The sequence below is a fragment of the Ptychodera flava genome, chromosome 4 (assembly GCF_041260155.1).
Source record: "Ptychodera flava strain L36383 chromosome 4, AS_Pfla_20210202, whole genome shotgun sequence".
Lineage (NCBI taxonomy): Eukaryota > Metazoa > Hemichordata > Enteropneusta > Ptychoderidae > Ptychodera > Ptychodera flava.
In genome coordinates, this window is record NC_091931.1 from 6,144,275 (window position 1) to 6,156,927 (window position 12,653).

At 39.7% G+C, this 12,653-nt stretch overlaps 1 protein-coding gene across 1 annotated transcript in view; it reads left to right on the forward strand.

Moving 5' to 3' along the window:
• The window catches only part of LOC139130789 (interferon-induced protein 44-like), a 164,618-nt gene that overhangs the window by 40,386 nt on the left and 111,579 nt on the right, over positions 1 to 12,653 (forward strand). The gene's annotated exons all lie outside the window — the stretch shown is intronic.

A 12,653-nucleotide genomic window follows, 5' to 3' on the forward strand; every position in this document is an offset into this window, starting at 1 on the left:
TATTTCCTTCATTTGAGAAAATTGCTGAGTCTGAATTGGCTTAGGGTTCTTGGTCTATGCTTTTTCAAACTGCTTTGGTGGGTAAAAGCCAGAGAAATTTACATTCAGTTGTCAGTAGAGCAGGCTTCAGATTATGATTCTGTGAAGGAATTAATTCTCAAGGGCTATGAGTTGGTGCCTGAAGCTTACCGTCAGAAATTTAGGGATTGTGAGAAGGCAAAGGATCAAACTTATGTTGAATTTGCTCGAACAAAAGAAAAACTGTTTGATGGTTGGTGTTATTCTGAAAAGGTTAGTCAAAGTCGCAAGAAATTATGTCAACTTATTTTGATTGAGGAATGTAAAAGGGGCATTTGGAGTGACATCAAGACGTTTATCAATGAACAAAAGGCAGAGGTTGCTGCACGTTTTGCCGATGATTATTCATTGACCCACAAATCTTCATTTCTCAGCAAACCATCCCAGTCCCTTTCGTATCGTAACAATGCAGGTAAATTAAATCCTCCTTTTCATCCAAGAATTTTTCAAAGGAGAGTAGAAAATCAAAAGACAACAGTTCACAGAGTTCAAGTAACACTTCCATGTCATCAGATCCCAAGTCTCAATCTCCTTCTGACAAACAGATTGGTACACTTTCTTGCAATTATTGTAAGAAAGACGGCAAATAGTGTCAGATTGTTTCAAATAAAAAGAAAACGTGAAGGTCAAAGTGGTCAAAGTGGATCTAAGCCAATGGGCTTTATTTCTTCATCAACTCAATTAGAGTCTAATAATGTGTGTAACACATTGTCTGAGGTTAAACCCCTCTAATCCCCAATAAATGAGGTCAAGGTCAATTCTTTTCAAGATAGCAAAATGGTTTTTTTCGAACCATTTATTCATGATGGTTTTATATCACTTCCAGTGATTTTTTTCTTCGCTACCCCCGTCAAAATTTTAAGAGATACCGGGTCTTTCCAGTCTCTTTTGTTGGAAGATACCCTGCCGTTTTCTGAAAAGTCATTTTCAGGTTTAAAGTTCTTATTAAGGGGAAGATTGCAATGATTACATTCCTGTTCCTCTCCATAATGTCTATTTGTCTTCGGACTTTGTTTCTGGACCTGTGACTTTAGGTATTAGGCCTTTTTTGCCTTTTGAAGGGATTCACCTTCTCCTTGGAAACTACCTTGCTGGGGACAAGGTCATTACTAATCCACTTGTGACTGATAAACCTAGTTTAGATCAGGATCCAGAGCCAATTGAGTAAGAGATACCTGATTTATTTCCTTCATGTGCTGTTACTCGAGCCATGTCAAAGAAAACGTCTGAGAATCAAAATATTCTCAAAAATAATGTCACAGATGTTGACTTAAATGACACCTTTCTTTGTCAGGTGTTTGACACGGATCATTTCGTTATCCCTCGTGGATTTGAAATTTCCAGTAAAACTTCTGCTGCCCAATGTCAGACATTTTCTAGATCAAGTCTCATCGCAGAACAACACAAAGATATTTGTGTTTATTTGACAGGGAAGATGGTGATGGTGAAACTCAAGATAGCTCAATTTCCAATTATACAAAATCTGGTATTCTCATGCATAAATGGAGACCTTCAGATGTCTTGGTTGATGACGATAGGGCAAAAAAAACATCAAATTGTGGTTCCAAAGCCCTATTATGCTGAAATATTGCGCATGGCCCATGAAACCCCCTGGGCTGGTCATTTAGGTGTCAGGAAAACTTATCATAAAATTCCCAGTCACTTTTACTGGCCTAATCTCAGGCAGGATGTAGCACATTTTTGTAAAACTTGTCACACATGTCAAATGGTAGGAAAGCCGGTTCAGACCATTCCAAAGGCCCCTTTACAGCCAATTCCTGCGTTTCAAGAATCATTTAGTAGGATACTTATAGACTGTGTTGGGCCCTAAAAAGACAAGATCAGGAAATGAGTACATGTTGACAATAATGTGTACATCAACTCGGTTCCGAGAAGCCATACAGGGCTCGAAATTAGCGGTAGTCCCGCGTCCACAGACTACCAACTTTTCCCTGGGGCTACCAAAGTCCATAAAATGGTAGCCCACACGGACTACCAAAGCCTGGGACATGAAATACTTGGCGTGCGATGTCCGTCACTTTCGGATGAGCTAAATGCAGTCAACATGCAGTTTCATTTGTTTGAAGCAATTATCCTTTCATCTGTGACATCTTGTTACATCCGTTTCATCTATTACATTTTCACTGCTATGTTGTTATTTTCACAAGATGCAGAGCGTTTGATACTAGAATGTTGAGTTGCTTTTCCGTGTGCAGTCTTTGCTTGCTGCGAAAACGAGCCCTGCCACTCCTTGATGTGTTGCCTACCACTCCAATGACCAACCTACCCGAGTGGCAGAGGCTACGGATTCGCAGCAAAGTCTTTGCATGCCAGTTCCTGCAGTTCACACTATGCTGTTGATCGGCAGCATACGAGACGTTCTTGTGTCAAGTTTTGGGGTTTGATGCTGACATTTCACAAAACTGTAACTTCTATATCAAGAGATTGTGTAATCAGTTTGATTTGAAACAGTAATATAAAACATTCTGTCAGATAAGCTTGGCTGAGTTTCGCTGTCTTTTATCTATGGTTGTCGATCAGTATCATGTATTACGTTCTGTATAGATAGACTCGGGTGTAACAAGGCATGCCAGTTCATAAAGATCATGAGATATTTTTTTGGTTTTTCTTTACTCAAGTTACAATTTCTTTGGATGTGTAAGCAGATTTTGAAAGTGATAGAAAGTGTTAAAATGTATATAAATTAGCATAAATTAAGCGTTCGTGACACATAACATGGGATTTCTCGAGTTGAAGCCCTAGTTCTACTGCTATTTTGTGTTGCTGAACCGGGGCTTATACTCGGACGAGTAAAGTATCCCTAAACTAAAATATTCATGGACTACCAGCCATTGTCACTGGCTACCAACTTCAGCAAATGGTAGCCCAAGTGGACTACCAGGGTAAAAAGTTAATTTTGAGCCCTGCCATACCACTGAGAAATATAAAGACAAAGGCTATAGTGAGAGTTTTAGTCAAATTTTTCACTTTATTTGGCCTCCCTAAATGTGTCCAGTCCGATCAAGGCTACAACTTTATGTCTGGAGTTTTTCAACAAGTAATGGATCAACTAGGCATTAAACAGTTTAGGCCATCCTCCTATCGCCCAGAAAGTCAGGGTCCTCTTGAGCGATTTCATTAAACTTTAAAAAAAACATGATTAGGACCTACTATTTTGACACAGAGAAGCAGTGGAAAGAAGGAATTCATTTCTGTTCTTTGCTGTTATAGAGTCAATTCAAGAGTCTCTTGGTTTTAGCCCATTTGAGCTTGTATTTGGACATACAGTCCATGGCCCACTTAAGCTCTGTAAAGAGAAATTCTATCAGACGGTGATGATTGTCTGAATATTTTACAATATGTGTCAGATTTTCATACAAAACTCTCTAAGGTATGTGAATTAGCAAGAGAAAATCTTGAGTCATCTCAGCAGTCAATGAAATACGATAAAAACACCTCAAAACGGGAGTTTGAACCAGGTCAAAAAGTTCTTGTTCTACTTCCAGTTCCTGGAAACTGCTCCATGCTCGTTAATTTGGGCCGTATCTTATTGATAAGAAATGGATAAGAAATTTAAGATTACATCATAATACACTTGCGAGGCGAAAAAAAACCAGTTATGCCACATAAATATGCTTAAGCCATATTTAGATAGGAATAATCCTACTATAACACAGCCTGTCAGTGCAGTCAGTTCAAACCATTATGAAGATAGCGATACTGAAACTGACTTGAGTGAAAATACTCTAAATTCAAAGCTGGGCTCGGTCAAACTTCAGAACTCAGAAATCCTGGAGAATCTGGAGTCTACAAAGTTGGCACACCTCCAGCCGTCACAACAACAACAGGTGAAAGAACTGCTCCACGAATATAAACACCTGTTTCAAGACGTTCAAACTGGGACAAACATCATCTATCACGATGTTGTTGTCGGCCACAGTTTGCCTGTAAAACAACATCCATGCAGACTGAATCCAACGAAAGCGAAATATCTCCAGGAAGAAGTCAAATAGCTGCAGGATAATGACTTTATTGAACCCAGTAAACGTAAAGGGAGTTCGCCGTGCATACTTGTGCCAAAAATCAGATAATAGTTATCGCATGTGCACGGACTACAGGAAAGTGAACACTCTAACAAAGACAGACACTTTGCCAATCCCGAGGATTGATGATTGCATCTACAGAGTGGGAAAAACCAAGTATGTGACAAAATTTGACATACTGAAGGGATTTTGGCAAGTCCCTCTGGCCGATCGTGCTCGTGAAATATCCACCTTTGTTACACCAGATGGACTGTTCCAGTACAAGGTGATGCCATTCGGAATGAAGAACTCTCCGGCAACGTTCCAACAGATGATCAACGACGTCATATCCAGGCTAGACGGATGTGAAGCCTACGTCGACGACGTCGTCCTGTATAGTGACACTTGGGAGGAACACATCAAGCTCATGCGGAAGTTCTTCGAGAGACTGAGCAAAGCAATGTTGACTGTCAACCTTGCCAATCTGAGTTTGGTTGGGCGAGGGTGACTTACCTTGAACATACTGTAGGACGGGGTGAGGTAAAACCTGTTGATGCCAAAATCAGTGCAATTTCAAATTTTCCCATACCAAATTGCAAGAGACAACTGATGCGCTTTCTCGGTATGTCTGGTTACTACAGAAAATTCTGTCCAAATTTCTCTACAATTACTGAGCCTTTGACTAACTTACTTAAAAAGAAAGTAAAGTTTGTTTGGTCAGAACAATGTCAACAGGCATTTGATACACTTAAAGCCATACTTCAAAGTGCTCCAGTCTTGTCTGCACCAGATTTCAGTTTGCCATTCAAATTAGCTGTAGATGCTAGTGATACGGCTGCTGGTGCTGTTTTATTGCAAGAGGATGGTCATTGGATTGATAATCCTGTTTGCGATTTTTCACGCAAATTTAATAAATCCCAGAGAAACTATTAAATTGAAAAAGAGTGTTTATCTTTGATATTAGCTTTACAGCATTTTGAATTTCATGTTATTTCTTCAAATCAGCCAATAGTGGTTTACATTGATCACAACCCTCTTGTTTTTCTGCAGAAATCAAAAGGCAAAAATCTGAGATTGTTAAGATGGAGTTTAATGTTACAGGAATTTATCTTGATATTGGACATATCAAAGGCAGAGACAATTTAATTGCAGACTGTATCTCTCGTATTAGAGTTAATTGTTGTTCACACTTTTAATATTACATTTGTATTTGTAAAAGAAAGATTTTTCTTTGAAAAAAATTCTTTTTTTGAAGAGGGGGTGTGTTATGTTGGTCATTTCCCCCCATTCATCATGAGCTGAAGTTATGTCAGGTGTTTCGGAAATAGTAAGCGCATCCTGCCCCACATGTGCTCAAAAAAAACTAAGCAAGATAAAAAAAATCTGAGACACTTTTGAAGAGCATTTCCAAATTTGGCCACCTGACTACAGGCGTAACTCCCACTTCTGACTGAATTTTATCTCTTTCATTGTAAAGACCATTAATACGCATATTTGCCATCTCTAATTCATCAAAGGCTGTATATGGTCAGAGTTTAGATTATTTCACTCATCAATTCTATTTTCAATAGAAAACAACGTGTTGAGCGGTCTCAGTCAGAAAAATGTAACAATTTAGCCGGCTATTTTACCACTCTTTTTTGGGAGTGGAGATTTAGCCGAGCGGTTCTGTCTGTGGCCTCTCAGTACAGCTAGGCGACTGATGCCGTATGTTGTGGGTTCGAATCCGATTGAAAACTAGCCGTATATTCAATAGTTTTTTTATCAGCACTACCACTAGAATCATCTTGTATCTCTGTCAGTTCCTTGTTTGCACTTTAAATTGTAACACATCTTCAGAAGGTAATATAGAACTTATATAGTCGTGTTCTGTACGAAAGCCGCTGCCACCACCGAACATTTGTTTCTTTATTATGGAGGACGCAACAAATCCTACTTTCTCTTTCTCAAGGCTAATATTGTTTTAATTCAGTTTTCCGTTCTTGATTTCAGCACTCACATGCAAATCATTTAGTGCTGACTTACCAGTGACACTCATCTCTTTTATGCATTTGTAGGCCGTTTGTTTTTTAAGTTCTACTCTTTGTGTAGTTATCTGATCCACTTGCTGGCTGTCATCCACAAAAGGGTAGGCTTCTGTAAGGAGATTGCCGATAAAAGGGGTTTCATCATCACTATAATCAGCATCATCGAAATTTAAGGATGCGACTCAGTTTCATTGACACGTATTTTCAATACGCTTTTTCACACAGAAGAAGAGGTCACACACCAGACATGTGGTATTTTTTATCAACTCGGTCACCGACTAGTTCAGAAAAATTGTTACTTTTTCAAAAACAGTAGGCATACGGTTGTTTTACTCAAAAACACTGGTTTTAGGGTTTTTTACTCAAAAAGTGAGTATAAATCTAAATCGACCTTGATTATCTGTTTATGGCAATCGAGAGCGCGGAATTTTAGTCGTAAAAATGTATCTTTTTAGCTTTACAGTGATTGTCCAGTGTTATTTTAAGTGTCAAAATTCATTTTGTGTTATTGTCTTACACAAAGTCAGTACCGATTTTATCAAACAACAGGCCCTCTTTGATCAAACTAAAACCCATGTCGTAGCATAGGACAGTGCCGGTTGTTGTCGACGTAGTGTAATGAGAGAGTTTCGACTACAGTCTATAGTGGAGTTAGGCACTCAGAAGGTTTCGCTCGACCAGCAATACTGGCGCACATGATTTTGGAGATATTTTCGCGTCATACTAACTTTAAATCAAACTCTGAATGGTCGACAGCAGTTTACCCTAAAACTTTATTCATTGTTAGGTGAAATTCTCTACACTGCTAATCTCACCAATGTATAAGTAGAACCAGCTAAAATAAAAGAAAAGGGAAGCCTAATACGTAAGTCGACTAATGCAGTCTGTACCGATCGTTGTAAGTCATTGATGGGCCGTCGTCATACACAGAAAGCACGTTTCAGATAGGTAATAAAGTTCCACAGAGCATACAAAATTTTATTGCTAATATTTTCTGTGTATACATTTGACTTGCGTGAAATCAACCTCATATAGCCAAAATTTCTAGTTTCGGCACTTCTGGAAGTTCCGGTTTGTTTCGGGTTAAGGTTCAGCATAAGTCTGCATTTAAGTGTGCGGGTAATTGACAAGTTTAGACAACACAACTTTCCACAATAGTCATTTCTGAACTCTCGCAATCCACTGTGATTTGACGTAATTTAATTTTTGGAGTATATTTAAAGAAAGAAAAGGCAAGAGATGAAAACTTAATTTCCATTTGGTTTTGACAATTAACAGATCTCCGAACTTGCTCTTTTGAATCTGCGTTATGGATTTATGTGTAAATGAACTCAAGCACTCGCTGTCGGAAACTTCACATTTAATGAAAATGTTGCGTCATGCTAGATACAGTGTAGCTCGATATTTGTTTAGTCGTACCTAAGTATACACTGTGATGAAAAGGCTTCACGATGTTTACACAGAAATGGTAATCACATTGCGTTATCCAAATGATAGAAGTTTACAGTCTCATACACTGCGTGTAAACTTATCATAAATATACACAAAATATGATGTGAAAGAACAATTAATAAATTGCTATGAAAATACAATTGATTCAACTTGAGATGTTGAAGGCGCTGGTTTGTTCTCAAGGAAATTCTTGAGGTTAATGTTAGATAGTAGAAGTTCAACGGGGGTGGGGGGGGGGTGGGTGGGTAGGGCCTTATCTCGTAAAGCTGCCGAAATGGCTAAAAAACACTATATTGCATGGTGATCTGATTCTACCCTCTGACACAGGGGTGCGCTCCTCCCAAAAGTGGACATTAAACACGCATTCCACCTGTGCCTGGTGCGGAAGGCAGACTGGCACCTCCTCAGCTTCAAATTGCGGGGACTATTCTTCTTCGAGCCCAATCCTTCATTGGCACCATCAGCTTTGCATGCAAGTGCATTCCAGTAGGTCGCATCTTCCTCCGCCGCATGACTGACTTAAGCGCAACCCCACGTAAAACTTAGTGCCACAGTCATGCCATCAGATGCCTTCTTCCTCGACGCAAAGTGGTGGTGTTACTTCCTACTTATATGGAACGGTACCGCCTCATTACTCGAGACTATGCAGACTCTCTCTCATGACTTGACCTCTACACTGATGCATCGGGCATGGTCGGATTTTGTGGTTACCAGAAAGGTCACTGGTTCACCATAACCTGGCAAGGTTCTTTCCAAGCCTTAATTGCATGGAAGGTGATGCACCCAATATGTGTCGCCTGTTCAATCTTGGGGCATTGCTGGCATGACTGCCGCATTCTATTCCACTGCAACTATCAAACTGTTGTTCATATCTGGAAAATGCATGATGAGACACCCGACATCATGCCAAGTTGGTAATTAGATACTTTGCAAAGTTATTTACTCATGTATGTTCACTGTTGCATTTACTGCATTTACTGATGCAATTCAGTTATGTAATTATGTAATTTTACCACTTTGTACTAAGAATACTGCACCTTACAACACTCTCTGATAGTGTATGTTGAGTACTGATAAAATGAAATGTTAAATGTTAAGATGTTAAAATGTAGAGAACACACACTTACCAGGCAGGACAGACTTGTTGTGCTGAGTTCTGCTCATTTCACAGACTTGTGCCCTTACCCATCACGGCCAGGACGGCCATACTCTTTTTAACGGGCCTGGCAAAATGAGGACAAGCATACAAAACCATTAAGGTGTACCTGGCCGGGTGATGCACAACATGTTGAACATGTGTATGTTTATGACGTAATGACACACGCTCTTCTGCAATGGAACTGCATGGGATCAGGTGAAGGGTCGGGAGAAGTGCGCAGGCCGTGACCACCAATCATGATTGACCTACTACACTGCCTCAAGGAATGCCTACGCCAGCACAACTACATGTGCAACAACAACAACTCATGATATGGGCCAGCTTCACACTGGTATTCTACGGTTCCTGAGAGAAAGAGAGTTCACTTCCCGAATGCCAATGGAATTCAATGTAAACACCACATTGCTCGCCCCGGGCATAGTGCTAACAGATGTATTGCCCCGTATCGCATCCGTATCACTCAAACTTGGAGCTTTATGTGTGTGTGCTGTCCGCGCCCATGGGAAGTAAACTGAAAACCACGGCTTTGTGTACCCAGAGGAACCGTCATTCCGAGTCGCAGACGGCATATGGCTCACACAACAAGACTGAATTATGCCTACGAGACCTGTTAACCCAGGCAGAAATCTCCTACGCTAAGCTTATACACCACACAGTAAATACTTTATCAACACAAATCATTCAATGGTAGGGATCAAAAGGGTTACACAAACTCAGAAAAAATAATAGTTCTCAGAAATGTCACTGCAAAATACAAGGAAAATGGCAAGAAAGACACTACTTACATATGATCGCAAAAGAGGAAAAAAAGATAAAGAATACAGTCATTGATTATTGTTATAATATTTTTGCTGTAACTCCATACATATTAATGTAATGATTCCCATGGTCTCCTTTTCCATAGTAAATTTAAACTTATTTGTCGAAGACTTGACATAACGCAGAGCTATTCCGGCCCGGCAAATAAGTGGATCTTTTGTTCCTTACAAGCAGGACATGTAATAATAAAGTGAAATTCATCTTCAATTTCATTTTTTTGACACAGGTCACAAATTCTTTCATACATGGGTGTTTGCTAAGACGCCTGGTTTCAATTTTAAGACAATGATTACTTATCCTAATTTTTGTCAGACAAGTACGTAACTTCACGTTTTTTATTTCAGTGATATAATTTCCAAATCCAACTCGTGCTTTAAAGATTCTGTACGGTCTCAATTTTTTTTTTGCATTTGGTTTTGCTCTCTTGTCATCATTTATTTCCTGCTTCCACTTTCATTGAACTCCCTTTTTAGTTTATCATATATTATATTGAAACTGGAGGTCGTGATAATTTCATCAAGATTTCAAATATGTCAACCAATTTATGATTGAGAGTTCATGAAAGTTAGGAATTTAATTTTGTGATCATGTCAGGTGAGTATTTAATGAATTCATTCTCCTCTAGTCTGTCGTCTCCAACATATTTCTGTTGGTTAACTGAACGAGGGGGGATTAATAGAATCTCACACCCCCAAGGACCTGGGATCAGATTTTCACACGAGTTGGGGGTATTTTGTCTCACACTCGCCTGCGGCTCGAGTGAGACAAAATATCCCCAACGAGTGTGAGAAATCTGATCCCAGGTCCTTGGTGTGTGAGATTCTTTTTCTCACATGACCACAAAATGCATTAAATTCACATTAGACGTGTATAACGTTATCCAAAATCGTGACAACTCATCTGCCACTGTACTCTGACCCGCTTACTTTATAGTTCCAGTCCGTGTGTGTACTCGTCATGCCATTGGATAATATTTTGCACGTGGAACAAAACAGACTGTTTATCATCCAATCAGAGCTTGTGTAATATTTACTGCAGAGTTTGAGACGATTTCTGAGAGTGTGGGATCGATTTTTCCCACACCATCGATCCCGCAATCCGCCAGGAATGTGAGAAATGATGCTCCCGCACCACAGCCATGTATGCCCACAGTTTGGCCATAATTTGGGGGTTACTTTCATGGGCGTCTAGTTGGTGCCAGATAGCACGTTGACTGACATGTGGTGGGATCCCGTGAAGGACCCCGTTCCGCCGTCCAGGACGCCACAACACCTTGAAGCCGCTGACATGGCAGTACATGCATCCTGGCAGCACGCTGTGCTACCGCAAGTTCATTCAAATCTGCGAATGGCCATGGGGGAAGGTCCAGTTAACGACGCCTGGATGTGCCATCCTCCCTGGATTTCGGCCAAATCTTTTGTCTCTGTGTCGTTTATTTGCGTTAACGGGTGATTATGGCTTTGCTATAATCATGGTTACCGTTGGGAAGGACACAGAGAACAGGGCCAAAACCTTGGACATGCATAGCCCGCATCGCCTAGCTAGCCTTATCGCTCGCTATATGTACCCGACACATAACATAATCTGCCACCTCCTTCCCTCAATTACTGTTGTCTACACTACTTGCCATGTCATTACCCATGCACATATCAGTGCGGTCAACACAACACAACAGCCATTTTACTTTCGCCATGCACAATTTCACATCACAAAACTCCTACCCAAAAAAAGCGCACTTCACTGCAGGGTATCAGCTTAGAATAAAGAGAACTGTACGTATCTCTTCTATATTGATAGCTTAAACACAATAAAGTTCCATGGGATACTGTCATGGGCCTGTAGTGGGTACCCGCAGGACATTGCTGACGTGCAGTGGGATCCCGTAAAAAAGGGACCCTGTTCCACTGTCCAGGCCGCCACTCCACCTCAATGCCCCACGTGGCGGTGTGTGCATCCTGGTGGCACACTGCCCTCCCCGGAGGCCATTCAAATTAGTGAACGGCCATGGGGAAATGTGGCAACGACCACTTGTTGTGCCTGGCCCTTGATTTTGACCAAACCTTTGTCTCCGTGTTGTTTCTTTGTGTTAAGTGAACATTAGAATTAACATAAACCCTATCTATGGTGAAAGAATGACTAATCATGACATGACCTGTAAATTAAAGCGCGGTCCAAATGTCACCTTTTGTATCTTACTACTTTTTGAAAGATGATAAAATATAGAAGCAGAATTTATTTTTCTAGCTGGTAATTGGGACCATGTCTTGACACCATCATTTTCCTCCTCTATATCAATATGCGCAACTAAAAAATTACGAAATTTTTAAATATATTTGTGGTCACTGCCTTTCTTCTGATATTCTTTAGAAGGATTGTATATTAATTGATTTTGAGGCGGTCTTAAATATTGGTACATGAGATCAGTAAACGTTAGCAGTTTTATCCCAGGAACACACATTTCATCACATGTATTTGGATCTTTGGAACCATATTTAGGCTTGACCTTAAAAACCAATTCTAGATTGCCTACAACTATAACAGGGTCTTAATATTTCAAAAGTTGAACTTGTAAAATTTTCCCTAACCCATTCATTTTAACTTAACTGCTTTCCATAAGTTTTATCACATCAGAAATATGCAAGGTTGCAATTGTATATCAATATATATGAATATTAAAATAAATAAAAATGTAAATATTCAACGATATAGAGATCAAAAAAACGTCAGTGATATTTATAAATGGTCCAATAGGAAGTGGCAAGAGATATGATGCCATTAATTTGGCGAATGAATTTTCTTGCGTGCCAGAATTTGATGAGACTTTTACTGGCACCGTTGTCGACTTTTAGGGAAAAATAGAAAGTGATGAACTTCAGAATAAGTTTCTAGATCTTAGTTTTAGTTTGCAGCATCCCATGAGGGCTACCACAATGCGTGATTTGAATTACGTTTTTATGAGTCAAGTATAATTTAACATCTTACTTTTACTTGAATTAGAGGCGCATCAGCTCAAGAAGAAGAAAATATTACAGAGATATCCTTCGATGATTTTCATTTTCATTATCATATTCAAAAATACGTCGTGGGACTTTTGCT